At 41.5% G+C, this 17,674-nt stretch overlaps 1 long non-coding RNA gene across 1 annotated transcript in view; it reads right to left on the bottom strand.

Annotated features, from left to right (window-relative positions):
• Positions 1 to 13,326, bottom strand: part of LOC309963653 — a 143,815-nt gene extending 130,489 nt beyond the window's left edge. The window contains exons 1-4 of the long non-coding RNA XR_014326304.1: positions 13,210 to 13,326; positions 12,715 to 12,830; positions 10,671 to 10,783; positions 1,630 to 1,729 (exon numbers count right to left, since the gene is read on the bottom strand). This is a non-coding gene — a long non-coding RNA (uncharacterized lncRNA). The remainder of the gene's footprint in view (positions 1 to 1,629; positions 1,730 to 10,670; positions 10,784 to 12,714; positions 12,831 to 13,209) is intronic.
• Between the last annotated feature and the right edge of the window lie 4,348 nt (positions 13,327 to 17,674).

Here is a 17,674-nt window from a genome sequence, read left to right as displayed (position 1 = left end):
AAGCAAGTACAGAAACAAAAGAATAAGTACCAAGGTTAGTAGCTGGGTGGGTCCACAACAAAATGGCATCACTGAACAATTCAGAGTGAGTGCTTGAGAGCTAAAACTGTGGACATGCATGGAAGCTGTCCTCTTAATGAACTATCTAGTACACGGGGCAAGCAAAGAAGCTTTTGAGAGGCCATTAGAGCCAGACATGCATATGCTGTGGGCCTTGCGTTTACGCTGGACTGAACTTTCTTGCAGCATCTGTGGATGTGGCCCAGCCTCAGACTAAGACTCATCCAGGCTGCCCCATCTCACTGCAGTTTACTAAGCTTGACTTCTTTCATGTGAGATACATTTGGTCTGAATTTATTTCACTTTCTAAAAAACAAAATTTAAGAGCATGATTAGAAACCTCAGTTAAGTTTTGATAAGACTCTGTGTATTTATTTGTTTTTCAGGAGGTGGGGAAAATGTTTTCATCTGCTTGTAATGCATCTTCCAGAAAATAAGACTTGGTTTCTTAGGCTCTTTCTAAGTGAGCAACAAGGCAACTTAGAGATCGTTTGCCTCCCCCATCCTGTTATAAATAAGAGATTTGGGAGCAAAAGTCTTACAACGTGCCCTAGATCACATGGGTGGCTAGTGTTGGAATTAAGAAAATTCATTTCTTATGACTCCAAGATAGGCAAAAATGGCCTTACAAATAGCTTCACTTGGGCAAACTGGTGGGTGGTCTTTGTCTCCAGGGGTGTTTGTGCTAAGTGTATCCTCCCATCCCAACGCAGCCAGATTCCGAAAGACCAAAGGTGGAGTCGGAGGGGGATGTGCCACACAGAAAACAAAGTCAGCCCAGAACACTTTATCTCCGGAGAGACTCATCACAGCCCCAGCTGCCTCTGGGTCAACCAGAGACCTCGGACCTCACTGACTGTCCAGAGGCCACATCCCGAGGGGACAGCAACTCTGCTGCATGTGTCCGGCCCCGTGACTTAACGAGGGTGAAATAATAGTAGCTGAGTGGCTTTGCCAGTTTGCGCCTTAACTTTCTCTGCGCTTGGGTTTCTTCTTCCAGCCGCTCAGCTGCATAGAACCATAAGGCGATTTTGTAAAAACTAAGCAGAAAGGAATACATTAGTCTAGTCTAGTCGCCTGGAGCCGCTGCCAAAGGAACAGTCTCTTCAACTGATTGCCAGCCAAGTCCCTTATGAGACTGTGTAGACTCTTACAATATTGCTCAGGGAGCGAAACGAAGAGGAAGAGAAGGAGAAGGGTCGTGCTTATTATAATTTACAGTACATGGTTATGGGAAGCTTCTTATGTTACCAGAAAGCTGGTGTCTGGGGTTTTCCTCTTCCCCAGAGGAACTGAAAATGGGAAAGGGGAAGGGAAGGTTATCTTACCACCATTTTGCAGCCAAACTCATCAGGGCCAAAATTCCTTCCTAGAAATGTCAGTGGCAGTATTCAGACAATTACCACCAGTTCAACAACTCCCAGCCCTGGGTCATTAACATCATCCCTGCTGTTCAACCATAATGTCACTCCACCCATTCCCGAGGAGCAGCAAAATCGCAGAGCCTCTTGCCTCAAATCCATTCTAATGAGAGGCATCAAGGAAAGAGACCCAAGTTTCAATACCTACCTAGTGCCTTAGAGCTGCTGTGCTTGCAGACTGGTTTTACACTCCTCGTTCTTCATCTTAGAGAATGATGGGGCTTCAAGTATTCCAGTTAAAAGTCTGCCTGTGGGGGAGGAAAGCAAAGGCTATAGTATTAACCAACTCTCTCCAAGGGCTGTGACTTCTACTCACCTCCGTTGATTACGTTCTCTCATTAAATCAGTGTCTTAGTGAAACAAAATGTGATGCCAGGAGTCATGCTTCTCATCGCCGGCGGCTTCATTCCCTCTGTCCTCTCTGCCTGGTTTCCACCACACAGAAGCCTTGATGCAAGCTAATAGCTATTCCTGAATGGATTGCTTTGATGGCAGGAACCCTGTCTTATTCATCCCCAACTCCCTTTTCCACAGCCTAGTTCATGGTACAAAGACAATTTTGCATGAACGTCACTGTGAAATGCAAGAGAAAGGAAGGCTAACCACTCCTCTTTGCTTGTTAGCTCAAATACTCGCAAACTGACTGTTGGTGGGAATGTAAATTGATACAACCACTATGGAGAACAGTATGGAGGTTCCTCAAAAAACTAAAAATAGAACTACCATACGATCCAGCAATCCCACTACTGGGCATATATCCTGAGAAAACCATAATTCAAAAAGAGTCATGTACCACAATGTTCATTGCAGCTCTATTTATAATAGCCAGGATGTGGAAGCAACCTAAGTGTCCATCAACAGATGAATGGATAAAGAAGATGTGGCACATATATACAATGGAATATTACTCAGCCATAAAAGGAAACGAAATTGAGTTATTTGTAGTGGGGTGGATGGACCCAGAGACTGTCATACAGAGTGAAGTAAGTCAGAAAGAGAAAAACAAATACCGTATGCTAACACATATATATGGAATCTAAATAAAAAAAAAATGGTTCTGAAGAACCTAGGGGCAGGACAGGGATAAAGACGCAGACATAGAGAATGGACTTGAGGACATGGGGAGGGGGAAGGGTAAGCTGGGACGAAGGGAGAGAGTGGCATGGACATATGTACACTACCAAATGTAAAATAGATAGCTAGTGGGAAGCAGCCTCATAGCACAGGGAGATCAGCTCGGTGCTTTGTGACCACTTAGAGGGGTGGGATAGGGAGGGTGGGAGGGAGACGCAAGAGGGAGGAGATATGGGGATATATGTGTACTATAGCTGATTCACTTTGTTATACAGCAGCAACTAACACAACAATGTCAAGCAATTATACTCCAATAAAGATGTTAAAAAAAAAACCCCGCAAACTGGAAGTAGAGAGAGGAATGGGGGAAGGGCACAATAGGGGGAGGGGATTAAGAGGTATAAACTACTAGGCACAAAATAAATAAGATACAAAGATGTAATATACAGTATAAGGGAACATAGCCAATATCTCATAATAATTTTAAATGGAGTATAAGCTATAAAAATATTGAATCACTATGTTGTAAACGTGAAACTAATATACTGTAAATCAACTATACTTCAATTAAAACAATTTAATTTTAAAATAATAATAAGGGAAGGGCAAAGTATTTTTAAAAACTCACAAACTGGGGCTTCCCTGGTGGCACAGTGGTTAAGAATCCTCCTGCCAATTCAGGGGACGTGGGCTCGAGCCCTGGTCCGGGAAGATCCCACATACCACGGAGCAACTAAGCCTGTGCGCCACAACTACTGACCCTGCACTCTAGAGCCCAAGAGCCACAACTACTGAAGCCCGTGCTCTGCAACAAGAGAAGCCACTGCAATGAGAAGCCCACACAGTGCAGCAAAGAGTAGCCCCCGCTCGCCGCAACTAGAGAAAGCCCATGCGCAGCGACGAAGACCCAATGCAGCCAAGAATAAATAAATTAAATAAATAAAATTTTTAAAAACCTCACAAACTGGAAAGCAGGCTGTTGGCTAGCCCATACTCCATCATGTAAACATCCAGGTTGTTTCTACCGAAGTCATCGGTAGAAGTGAGCACCCTTACATGACAAAATTGCTCTGGAGGCAAAAGTAAAGCAGAAAAGGTGCTGACTGTCTGCACAGGCAAATATTCGCACAATGAAGATGCACCAGTGAGCATATCTTCATACTAAGCTCTGGACCTCCAAGGGGCCTGACCGACTCACCCGGTTGTCTACTCCCCAGCGATGCCCTTGCCAGTCAGACCCATCTATGGGATCTTCGCTGAGAGCCAGGCCGTAACTCTCAAACCGGTGGCCCTCATTTACCCACGTGAAGCACCTCCGAGAGCAAATACAAGTTCATCCCGATTCTCCACCCACTAGCTTTGGCCCAAGAAATTAAAAGGGACTACCAGTGACATAATCACCTTATTATCATAAAGATCTCTTTGAAGCCATTGGTAGATTCATTTGTAAATTTCTGAATGTTAACTATTGTTAATATCCAACTTTTAGTGCATTTCTTCGCTCATTCATTGACTTCCTCCTCAACTCCTTTGATACACCTGTGGCGAGCCTGGGAGTCCCAAAAGTCCCATAAGTAAGAATCCTGCTCTTAACATCCTCCCTTTTCATCTTCCTTCTACCCAGCCTGGGAGCCTTGGCTCTGCTTTCCAGGTCTGTCATGGTTTCTACCCCTTGTAATATTTGATAGATTATCATCATTTCCCTCACTCAAATTTCAGCACTTTCTAGAAATTTGGCTCGAACTCCCTCTCTGGTCCATTTACTCCTGTTGTTTTCAACGTGATTCTTTTCTTTCCCATCACCCCTCCCCCGTCCGGACACCACCAGATCTATACACTAAGGTCCCAAAACTAATCACCAGTGGTGGTGGGGGAGGGGGGAAGGGCTGTAGGGGAGATGCCCAAAGGGCCTCAGGTGATCTAAATGAAGCTGGGTGTGGGTACTAAAGATGTCACAGGACAACTGATATTTCATCCTACTGCCAGCGTACACTCAAATCTCAGGAGTGAAAGGGACTTAAAAGCTCATCCATGCCTCCGCCTCTGATTACACCAAAATATTAGCCATTAAGGAAAGATTAGCATTCCACGGCGTCCTCGGAGATCTCTGAAGTGGATTCCATTGCTTCCCTTAGTAATGCATTCCAGAGGCTCATCATACTCAGAGAGATTTTCCTCCTGCAGAACCTAAATCCTGCTGGAAGCAATTTAAACCATTCCCCTTTGGCCTGTCTTTGTGTGGAAAAAGAGGAAAGCTCTTTGCCACTGCCCATGCGGGTCCCCTCACAGATTCCTTGGCTCCCACAGACACTTCATTTACTGATTGCAACGAGAGCACAGCAGGGGCAGAGACAACAGGAGAAGGAGAGAGAGGTCACGGAGAAACCCTCGCCTTTTCCTTTCTGGCCAACTTTGTGGAGAGGAAGCACCCAGGGCTCTAGGGCCTGGGTTTAACCCAGCTCTCGCATCTCATTATCCTCGGTCAAGTCTCCTGCCCCTTTCACCGCCTGGTGACCTACTTTCATCTCCAGCGAGGTTCTCCCCTGGAAGCATGTAGGTAACGCGCAGCTCAGCAACAGGGTGATGCAGCCGAGCCACACAGCTGATCTGACCTTTCCCTTCCTCTCCAGAGTTACCCGAAGGAAGGAGTAAAGACGACCAGGTTTTCTGCTGGCCAAACCTGCTTTTCTTTCCTGGCAAAATGACACGAGGAGACAAAGTATATTCTTCCACCCAAGACTGTAAATAAAAGAAAGAATGTTGTGGGTGTATAGGACGTTTGGAACATTTCATTTTTGTAATTGTGCCTTGTGAGCTAAGAGCCACCACAAAAGACCAGTCTTTGGAAACTGATGGGGGTTTGTGGTTGTATTTTGGGGCTGGCTGGCCAGCTGGGATTCTGTTTCCATTTTTCCCATTAGTCCTCAAGTTCTAGATGAGGCCCCCAAGATCCTGAGGCATCAGACCAGAGGCAACCGCCAACACTTTCCCAGGATGAGCGCTGGAATGTGTATTGGCCGGACACATTGATTTGCAAGGTGTTTATAAAATTTCTTGATCCTTTTTTTCCACCTGGTCTGCTTCCTGGATCCAGAGGTTTATAGACTGCAGTGTGCCACCGGGAACCAAGACGTGGAATAAACACTCCACGCTCTTCCCTGGGACCTTCTTTTGTGTAACTTTTTCTTTTTAAAATTCTCTTGCACTCTTCACTTTTGTTTCCTTTTTCTCTCTGTCCCCCCCCCCCCCCTCTGGTGTCTCTGTTTACACAGTTTAGAGCTGGGGAAGATTTTGGTAGTTTTCCAGCTGCCTATGCACAAGTGTAATTGAGTCATTTATTTTTAGTGATGTCAAGACTTGGAGAACAGAAATAAAAGGAACATTGCACACTGACTGACTAAAATGGAAGAGAGTGCTCATTTGGAGGATGAAGATACAGAGGATGTGATTATTTTCAAACTGGAGGCTCTTCACTTCTCATTTCAAAATCAGATTTGGAATATAATTTGTTTTATTTTCAGCTGGTGGGGTCTCCGGTCTCAAGCCAAATTATTCTATGTCCTTCTGGGGTAGATGTCTAACTGGCAGCTCCTTCATGAATAAACCTGTCATTTTCTTCCCCTTTAGCAAGAGAGCCCTACTTGCATTATTTCCTGGATGGAAAAGATGAGGCTTAAATTAAAGACCTGTGGGACGTCCTGAGATCCTCACAGGAAAAGGTCACTGGAACATCATCTGTCATTTAAAACAAAACAATTAAACAGATGCAAAAGCCTATGTGTTTGATGACCAGCACATTCCAAGTCTATCGAGTTACCTTTTTCTATGCACCTACATATATTTTGGGTGGAAATCAAACCTGGAATTGGAGAAGTATCGTTTGTTCTTTACAAAACTGTCACAGAGTGCTAATGGAATTGACTCAAGCATTTTTTTCCTTCCTTTGATTCTCCCACCCTCCTCATCCCTCCACCCCCCCAAAAAAAGATAAAAGACAACTATGAAATCAGTACAATAGAAAACACAGTATTTGAAAATAAATTTGTGATTGATAAAACTAGTTAGCGTTAACTGACTGCACATTATATGCCAGGCACCACTCCAAGTATTGACATATCAGAGAGATAGCACTATGATCCCAATTTAGAGACAGGAAAGAGATGAACAGAGATATTAAGTAATTTCTGAGTTGTGCTGTGAACCCAGAGAGTTCAGCTCTGGTGTCTTTATTTGTACTCCCTGCACTATATGCCTCTCACAGCAGTGGACAAGCAACTGACAAATGGGAGAAACATATGCAAGACAGATGGCAAAAGGATATGATTCTTAATATACAAAGAACTTTTGCCAAACAATGAGGAAAAAAGCCAATACCTCAACAGAAAAATAGACAAAGGACAACAATAGACAATTCACACATATAGAAACCTCCAAATAGTTGATAAAATGTTTTAAAATATCAAATCATACTAAAATCAAAGATACGTAAGCTCAAACAATCATATATCTTTTTTTTCTATTAGATGAATTCATAATCGATGAATTCTAATTTTTCTTATAATCGAAAAAAATCCTGCTCAGTGTTGACAATGGTGTGAGGGAACAGCTACCCTCAAACACTGCTGGTGTGAAGTGTAAGTTGCTGCAACATTAATGGAAAGAAAAATTTCAATATTAATGAAAATCTTTAAAATAAGTTTAGTAATTCCACTTCTGGATATTTATTCTAAGTAAATAAAAAGGAGAACAAACATTTATGCATAAAGATGTCAACCTTAGAATTATTTAAAATAATAGTAGATCTTTATTATAGAACATCATACTATCATCAAAACTCATGCTCTTAAAGAAAATAGGGGCTTCCCTGGTGGCACAGTGGTTAAGAATCCACCTGCTGATGCAGGGGACACGGGTTCGAGCCCTGGTCTGGGAAGATCCCACATGCCGCAGAGCAACTAAGCCCGTGCACTACAACAACTGAAGCCCGCGCACCTAGAGCCCATGCTCCGCAACAGGAAAGGCCACTGCAGTGAGAAGCCCACACACCGCAACGAAGAGTAGCCCCTGCTCACCACAACTAGAGAAAGCCCGCACACAGCAACGAAGACCCAATGCAGCCAAAAATAAAATAAATTACATTAATTAAAAAGAAGATGTGGCACATATATACAATGGAATATTACTCAGCCATAAAAAGAAACAAAATTGAGTTATTTGTACTGAGGTGGATGGACCTAGGTACTGTCATACAGAGTGAAGTAAGTCAGAAAGAGAAAAACAAATACCATATGCTAACACACATATATGGAATCTAAAAATAAAATGGTTCTGAAGAACCTAGGGGCAGGACAGGAATAAAGACACAGACATAGAGAATGGACTTGAGGACATGGGGAGGGGGAAGGGTAAGTTGGGATGAAGTACGAGAGTGGCATGGACATATATACACTACCAAACGTAAAATAGATAGCTAGTGGGAAGCAGCCGCATAGCACAGGGAGATCAGCTCTGTACTTTGTGACCACCTAGAGGGGTGGGATAGGGAGGGTGGAGGGAGATGCAAGAGGGAGGGGATATGGGGTTATATGTATACATATAACTGATTCACTTTGTTATAAAGCAGAAACTAAGACACCATTGTAAAGCAATTAGAGCCCAATAAAAATGTTAAAAAAAAAAGAATTAAAGTAATTAATTAATTTAAAAAAAGAAAATAGGAATGGAAAACGCTCATAGTATATTAATATTATAAATATTAATATAATAAAAAGGGAGTTTATGTAACAGTATGTATACAATTTGCAGCATTATGTAAAGGGTACCTATGCATAAAAGAAACACTGGAAGCCAGAAAGTTAACACGTGTTTTTCCTAATGATGAGAGTACTCATGATTCTTACTTTCTTCTGTACAATCTTTTTCAATGCAAACTTATTATTTTACAATCCACAAAAATTGTAAATTATAAAAGTGGAGTGAATATAGGAAGATAGAGGCATGCAAATACCTATAATGAATAAACTCCTGTAAATTACACTTGAACGTGGACGAGCTCTGAGAGTGCTGGCAGATAAAGCCAAAAGGGAAATAAACTGCATACGTCACCTTTTAATAGAAAGCTTACGAATTCATTTTTCAAAGACTTTTTCCCCAAGGATATTATTGACTATATTTATATAGGAGAGGTTTTTATATAGGAGACGTTGGGTAACACCGAACAATGCCTTCATTCTGCTTCTACGGAAGACACAGATTCTTTGTTCAAAGGCACAGCCTTATAGCGACCATCTAAAAACGTAAACACTGAGGAAATAAGAGTAAATGACTCAGAAAAGATATTTTGTCAGGAAAGTAAAGTAAGAGAGTGAATAAATGTTTCCCCTGGAATACCTAACTTCTTAATTCAGGGATAGATCGCAGACAACCCTGGGGAAGACTCTTGGGTCAAAAGAGCAATGTTTTCTCCCCAGAGTCATTTAGAGTAGCCAGTGTTGATAATGCAATAAAAAACACTGTTGGCATATAAACAACTCCAAGGTTAACAGACCAAAAATTATAAGACTTTGGTATGCATAGAATTCTCTAGTAAAATATATTCCTCCATGATATGAAATTAGCCTCAGATTAAAGTGAAGAAAGTGTGATTTAAAGGGATTTCTGCCAGTCCTCTCCCTGTAAAAATATTTACTCTATAAGTCTTACTACAAAGATAGAAAATCAAAGAAGGATAACATTTGCAAACTTAGAAAGCCTTTAGAATTTCTATCATCCAGAAATGATTAACTTTGGAGGAGTCATGAACTTCTCTCGAAATCTAATGAAAGCTATAGAGTCTCTCTCCAGAAATATACACATGTACACCAAATTTTGCATAAAACTGAAGAGGTTCAGGACTGACCTCACGTTCATCCACAATTCCCTATGATAAGAACACCTGAGCTAGTTCAACCTTGTGTTTTTGAGAGGGCTTTAGAGAAAGCATTCTGCCTAATTGAACAACATTTCTTATTTTCACAAAATTAATCCCTCCAAGTGAGTGAAGTAACTTGCCCAGGATCATAAGGCAAATTAAACGGCAGATGAAGGATATAAACCAGGTCTTCTAACTCCCAGGATAGTCTTCATTCTCTCAGATCCTTTGTTCACTTAGATTTAAAAACCTCCCTTGGTTTCCCACAACCTGGGTTAAGAGAGAAATCTCTAAAACACACATCTAGGGAAACCTACGGAAGATTGAGGTATCCCCTGGGAATACAACACTGAGAAAATACTTGGAGTAAAGTTGGACTCAAAGGCTTTTCTGAAGTCACCAACACCATGGTTTTTCAATGGACCAGAGTTCATGACAGCACCCTATCCATTTTAGACAGTTCTTCTTTCATAAATCTTGGGCTATCTTCTGATTATTGTCAAAACATCTGAAAATGAAACATAACATCTTGCCCTGGTTTTAGAACCAGCAGTGAATCAAAGTTCTCCAGCAACCGAGGTAATAAGAGTGATGACATGCCTGAAAATAGGAGGGATGAGGCATAACCATCAGCGGTATCAAAGCTGTACAATTTATCTTCATGATAGGAAGGGACTATTATTTTCTTTATTCACCAGGAGAAATGTGTGACTCATGAGCAAAGGAGTATTGTAGGATGCTTTGGTGTCTGAAGACTACAGACAGAAAATGTAGACCTTTCCTTTTATTTAATCAAACAACTGGATTGAATATTCCTATCAATCAACTGCATGGGTATGACCATGCACTGGGTTTGACTGGAAAGTCCCTCTTCAGTATCCTGTTTATTCGAGTCCTACTCATTCTCCTAGGTCCATTCACATCTCACGCAACCCAGGGAGACCTCCCTGATTACCCTAGCCCACACTCATCTCATCCTTCTTTGCGGTGGCTACAGCGCTTTTCTATAGGACATAATTCAACACCACTTACATACAGCTTAATGGATCACACTAACTGCTTCATGAGTCTTGTTTCTCTAACCAGATAGTAAGTTATTCAAAGGCAGGAATCATGTTTTCCCTGCTGCTTGATACTGGGCACGAGTACTCAAAACTTGTGTGTTGACTAACAGATTAAAATGAGAAAAACAGTCACCCACCCACCTGAATCCAGCCCAGCGGCATTCAGCTCAGAGCAGAGTTAAGCTTTCCTGCCTGATGAGCCTCTGATGATGCTTCAACATCTAGCTCTCAGCACCAACTCCTCTGCAACAATCCTAGGAACAGAAAAATGCTGAGAACTCCTGTTCAAACCAAATAGCATGGTACTTCTGTGGAGATGAGTAACTCTAGGAGACCTGGGAGGACAATTACCCCTCCCACTAGCAGGATGGTTTTAACCCAAAAGTATATTTTGAATGATTATCCATATTATCTTCTATCTTTACTTGAGATCTAAGAAAGTCAGTGGAAATTTCCAGAGTTGCAGCCCCCTCTAGACGATGGACTACCATACAGCCATTCAAAATAGTAAGACAGAAATAAATGGACTGATGTGGAATGATGTCTAAAAATCTAATTTTACATGGACAATAAAGCAAATTGTACAAAAATATTGATTCCATTTTTGGAAAAATGTGTTTTCGAATGCACACATACTGCACCCATATGGGTCATAGATGCATAGAAAACCTACGGATGCATTCATTAAAAATATTGTCAATCACGGTTCTCTCTGGGAGTGGGATTTGGAACCTGGCAGGGGAGGAAAAACAGAACTTTACCATTTCACTTCAGGCAACTTTGCAGTATTTTTTTAGATTTTGCAGTAAACAAGACTTTGATTACTTACGTCATTTTAGAGTCCTATTTCTTAACTTTCAAAAAAGTCACCTGTTGAGGTCTTCAACAGTGTGACCTTGAGACAGACTGGGAACTGGGACCTGGGACCCTTTGCTGCACTGCTTGCACCAGGACAAATGTTTCCTCGAGTAACGAAATACATAGAAACTATGGGGGACTAAAAATAACTGCGTGCATGGGCATTTGGGGCAAATTATGGACAAGACAGAAAATTTCCAAAAACTCAACTGCCACTTCTGAAGCGCCAGGAGCAAAAACAGGGTGTCGGGGGCAAAATCAGGGTAGTGCACATGCCCCCTGCACTCAACACCACCAAAGGGGTGGGAAAACCATCTAAGTCCCCCCTCAGCCCAACCCCTGGACACACCCCCACCCTCACCCCACCCTCAGGGACAGAGCGAGGGAACCTGTTACTTGTTTTCGCTCCCCCCCTTCTGCACTGGGGCCCCAGTAAAACTGTGCCTGAATTTCTTGTCTGGCCTCTTATCAATTCCTAAGAGGAAGGCCTTTCTTGGGGAAGGCCAAGAACCCTGGTCAGTAACAACCTCACCCTTCTCTCACCGCTCCACCACGTTCTCTGGGCTCCGACCACCCACGTGGTGGATGTCTCCACTCCATGCTCCTTCAGCCAGTGTTCTTTTCTCTCTCCGGAATGACACCCCTCTCTTATTTCTCTGGTCAGCCCCCACTTGTCCTTCAAGAGCCACCCAAAGTCCCACCTTCTCTGTGATGCTCCGGGATGAATAATTACTCCTATGTCTGTGCCTCACAGCACTTTCCACACATCTCTGCTAGAACATGGATACAATTACATTTTTAAAAATTAACGTTTTTCTCCTCCATGAGGGTGAGCTCCTTCAAGCCAGAATATGACTGCATTTTGTTCATCTTTGGGTCCCTAGCACCTCACACATCTCCTGGCACACAGTGAGTGCTTACAGAAGTATTTGATGAAAGCAAAAACTGCAAATCGGAATCCCGTCTAGACAGCCCTGGACACTCCAAATAGCCAAACAATTCTAGCTAACAACCTTGTTGCAGGTATTCTCAATAAAATGTTTCTGCTTCTTAAGTCAAAAGACAAAACCCCATTTGTATTCTGTGTATTAGCTCCAGACAATGATTTGATGTCACAATCTACTACAGGTCAGCCCAAGGCAACCCCTTTGATTGAATTAAAGGAATATAATCAGAATACAATCTCTGATATAATGCATCACACAGACAATTCCAGATACACTCCCAGGAGCAGCTTCGTGGATGAGCTTGACGTAAATTAGGGCGTACTTTCCGTTAAGTCCATATGTAACAAATTTTCTTTCCATGTTGATATTCAATGACTGACCTGATTTGAGTAACCTCCCTGTTCTTGGTTACGTGTCACCTCTGAGAGCTTCATGACCACCAATCTTCACTGTTTATCAGACAGAAAACTAGATTTCAGGAGCCTCACCACTGAACCTGTGAATCAACATAAAACGGTCTGAAATAAGAGTAACTATAATACACTATAGTGGGCTTCCCTGGTGGCTCAGTGGTTGAGAATCTGCCTGCCAATGCAGGGGACACGGGGTCGAGCCCTGGTCCGGGAAGATCCCACATGCTGCGGAGCAACTGGGCCCGTGAGCCACAACTACTGAGCCTGCGCATCTGGAGCCTGTGCCCCGCAACAAGAGGCCACGACAGTGAGAGGCCCGCACACCGCAATGAAGAGTGGCCCCTGCTTGCCGCAACTAGAGAAAGCCCTCACACAGAAACGAAGACCCAACACAGCCAAATAAATAAATACATACATACATACATACATACATACATACACTATAGTAAGTGATCTACACACCTGATCATATTTAGTTCCATGGTCAGCAGGCAGGCTTCAGCTAAAGTGTTGTCCTCTTTTCTGTAAAGTTCTGTAACAGTTCTTAAGTTTCTGCAGAGCATGGACATTGCGCTTGCCCTGAGGAATAAACCAATGGTATTTTAACATTGGTTAAACATAACATTTAACATAATCTTTGAAATAAAGACTGTGCACACAAAACAAAAAACAAAGTGAGACAACAATAACAGCAATAAGATAACAGCTCCAAGAGGTGCGGAATGTTAACCTTATCTTACAGAGAACACAGAGGACCAAAGCAGTTGACTTGTCTGAAGTCACACAGCTACTAAGTGGCACAGCCCAGTTTAGAGCCAAATCACTTGACTCCATCCCCTTGCCTCTTCCCATTAAGCCACGTGGCCTCCCCCTAAAACATGGGATATGTCCAATTTCAAACCAGAGAACTTCCATAGTCATTGAGACACCAAAAACGAGGCACTATGTTTGTTACAGCAGCTACAAATTTCTCCCCTTTTTATGTCTACAACCGATCCATATTTTTATCTACTCATTGAACACGTAATGAGCACCTACTATTCACCAGACATTGTGGCAAACACTTGGAATGAACTCCAAGTGATAAATAATGTGCGTTTGTGTCCCCAAGGCAAACTTGTTGATTATCTGGTGATTAGAACTCATTGACCAGGAAGGCTATGTTTATCTCAACAGAGCAATTTTTCTATAAAAAGAATAATTGCTATGAAATGTGAATATTCATAACAGCCAACGTTTACTGAGGATTTACAGTCCTCTAGGCATTGTTCTGAGAACTTTACATGTATTAACGCGTTTAATACAGTCACTTCGTAAGTTTAGAAGCTTTGATGAATCCCATTTTACAAATGAAGAAACTGAGATACAGATAAGTGTGTTATCAAAGTCAGACAGCTAAGAAATGGCAAAGCCAAGATGAAAACCCAGGTAGTCTGAATACAGAACTAAACCACTATTTTATCTAATCTCTCAATTTAGTATATGAAATTAACATATTTAATTTCATATATTAAATCTAGGGTCACCAAGATGAATAAGGCAATATTCCTGTCCTCGAGGAATCAGTGGAAAACGCAGACAAGCAGGTAGTACAATACAGAGTGACAGGACTGTGTACAGGGGCCTGGAGGAGCACAAGGAAGAGGCCCCAACATTGCAATAACCCACATGCGCTCCTCATACAGACAAAGACCAGGCGCCCTCTCCTAAGTCCTAGGATTCATTCAGTGCCCGGAGAACCTGGTAAGGAGAAAGATGGGAGAGGAAGTGACAAGGGAAAGGATGACAGAACGAGGAAAAGAAGGAGAAAGGGACTGATAAAGGAAATACATGAAAATATGCCTGCCTAACCATCAGCCTTTCTCCCTGTAAGACGTTTCTGTCCCTTGGAAATGCACAAAAGCTTAGAAGACAACCTGTAAATCTGGCCTTAAATGTTTCCCTACTCTCCAGGGCAGAACAAGAAGATGAAAAGTTCCCCTCTCTTTGGACCCCTCGGGTACCTTGATCAGTGATCGGATGACAATTAGGGACCCCAGGAAAGGAAATGGACAGGGCTCCATTACTCCAATATGTGAGTACACTCCATTAAGCCATTTACCAACCTTTTATAGTAGACGTTCAGATTGTTTTCAGTTTTACTGAAATTATAAGGAATGTTGGAATGAACTTTTTTTTTTTTTGGCCGCACCATGCGGCATGCAGAACTTCCCCGACCAGGGATCGAACCCATGCCTCCTGCAGTGGAAGTGCGGAATCTTAACCACTGCACCACCAGGGAAGTCCGGCATGAACATTTTTATAGTTGCACTTTTGTATACTTTTGACTACTTCCTATAAAAGATCCCAGAGTGGAATTACTAATTCTAAGAGTATATTTCCTTTTTAAACTCTTAATCCATATGGCAAAAACACTTTCCAAAAAGTGGTCATAAATTATATCCCACTGGAAATATTTGAGAGTGATTATTCAATCACACTCTACCCAGCACTGTTATACTTTTTTTTTTTTTTTTTGTGATACGCGGGCCTCTCACTGTTGTGGCCTCTCCCGTTGCGGAGCGCAGGCTCCGGACGTGCAGGCTCAGCGGCCATGGCTCACGGGCCCAGCCACTTCGTGGCATGTGGGATCTTCCCGGACCGGGGCACGAACCTGTGTCCCCTGAATCAGCAGGCGGACTCTCAACCACTGCGCCACCAGGGAAGCCCTGTTATACTTTTTTAAACTTCATTATTTTGTTAGAAAAAACTGTAAGTTATTATTTTAATTGTCCTTTTTAAAATACTGGTGAGGTTGAATTTGTTCGGCAAGTTTATTAATCATCTATATTAATTGAGATTATGCATATAAACCTTGTAAGTCCTCAGAAGAGATTACTTTATCATTATTTTAGAAATGAGTTGGAAAATTATTTCATGGTTACTGGCTATGTATAGTTCTTTTTAAACTTTTAAGTTCACTTATTTTTTTTCCCATTTCTCTATTGAAGTTTCAGTGGTTTCTTATTAGCGAGTTGCGTGAGCTTTTTATATATTAAGTATGTGACCTCTTTGTTTTGGAGAAATGTTCCTGTCTGTTTTGAAGGATTGCTGTCCCTAACAGAACACTGCTATCTCCAGGCATTACGCTTTACAAATATGACTCCAGGTTTTGGTTTCATTGAGGAAGAAAGAGAAGCTTAAAATTCAGTGTTTTCTCTTTTCTTTTTAAGGTCAAATTTTTTAGTTAATTAAATTTTTTGAAGTAACATTGGTTTATAAAATTATATAAGCATCTTGTGCACAACATTATATTTCTAATTCTGTATACACTATAGCATGCTTACCACCAAAAGTTTAGTTTCCCTCCATCATCATATAGTTGGCTTTCACCCTCCCTCCACCCCCAAGCCCTCTGGTAACCACTACTCTGTTCTCTGTATCTACATGTTTGTTTTGGTTTGGTTTGTTCATTGACTTTGTTTGGTTGTTTTTTTATATTCCACATGAGTGAAATCACACAGTATTTGTCTTCTCCATCTTATTTCACTTAGCATAATACCCTCAAGGCCCATCCATGCTGTTACAAATGGCAAGATTTCTCTTTTTTTTACTGCTGAGTAGTATTTTAGTGTGTGTGTGTGTGTGTGTGTATACATACACATCACATTTTCTTTATCCATTCATGCACTGATAGGCACTTAGATTATTTCTATATCTTGGCTATCATAAATCATGCTGTGACGATTTATCCAAACCCATGGTACGTAAAATACCAAGAGTGAACTCTAATGTATTAAACTATGGCCTTTGGGTGATAATGATGTGTCGCTGTAGGCTCATGGACTGTAGCAAATGTACCACTCTGGTGAGGGATGTTGGTAATGGAGGAGGCTGGGCACATATGGGTAAATGGGAATCTTTGCACCTTCTACTCAATTTTGCTGTTAATATAAAACTTCCATAAAAATAGAGTTTATTAATTTTTGAAAATGTTAAAAAAATATAATGTTGTGATGAACATAGGGGTTCATATATCTTTATGAATTAGTGTTTTGGGAAAAGAGAATGACAGTTCTCCAGAAACCAAACTTTCCGTTATGGCATATTGCTAAAACGTATAGAGCATTCAAAATAGCTGTCACGAAGAAACTCAACAAGCTACAAGAAACCTCAGAAAGATGTACCATGAGCTCAGGGAGAAAATTAACAGAAGGAATACTTTACCAAAGAGATTGAAACTCTGAAAAAGAACCAAACAAATTTTAGAGCTAAAGAACTCAGATGAAGAATACATTAGAAAGCACTGGAAATAAGGTAAAATTTCTATACAGTGACATGTACGAATCTTAGGTGTATCATTTGATGAATTTTGACAAATATACACATCTATGTCATGAACCACACACAATACGTGAGTTTGTTGCAGGTAGAAGGATTTCCCTTCTTCTGCCCGTATTTACTCTCCATGTTTGCAAAGCACTTTGTAATGTAATCTTTTTTTACATTGTATTCTAGAGCTTCTGCCTACTCCATAAGCATAATACTCATATTACTCTGAGGCAAGAACACAATAGATGCCCAATATGTTTGTGGAAAGCCTGGGCACCTCGTGGAAAGTATATTTCACGTGGCCAGGTCTAAAACACAATCATATCATTAATACCTATAATGGGGGAAATTTAAGATGCACTGTAATGTTTGTGTAAAGCATGAAAAATCCCCAGTTACACATGGCATTGGAATGCAGCTAACTCCCCACTGGAGGCACACAGGAGCCTATTTAAACTTGACGAACTATTTGGAAGCCATTCTCAATGTGATTCTTATCTTCAAACAGAAACTCAGATTACAAGGAGAAACTTTTCCCTCAACCAGCAGTATCAAAAATTTTAAGTAGAATATATAGCATTTATCAAATAAAAAAAAAGAAGTCCCACTGCTAGAA

This window comes from Leucopleurus acutus, assembly GCF_964270905.1.
Source record: "Leucopleurus acutus genome assembly, chromosome: 7".
NCBI lineage: Eukaryota > Metazoa > Chordata > Mammalia > Artiodactyla > Delphinidae > Leucopleurus > Leucopleurus acutus.
This window is presented reverse-complemented; position numbering and strand designations above follow the sequence as displayed.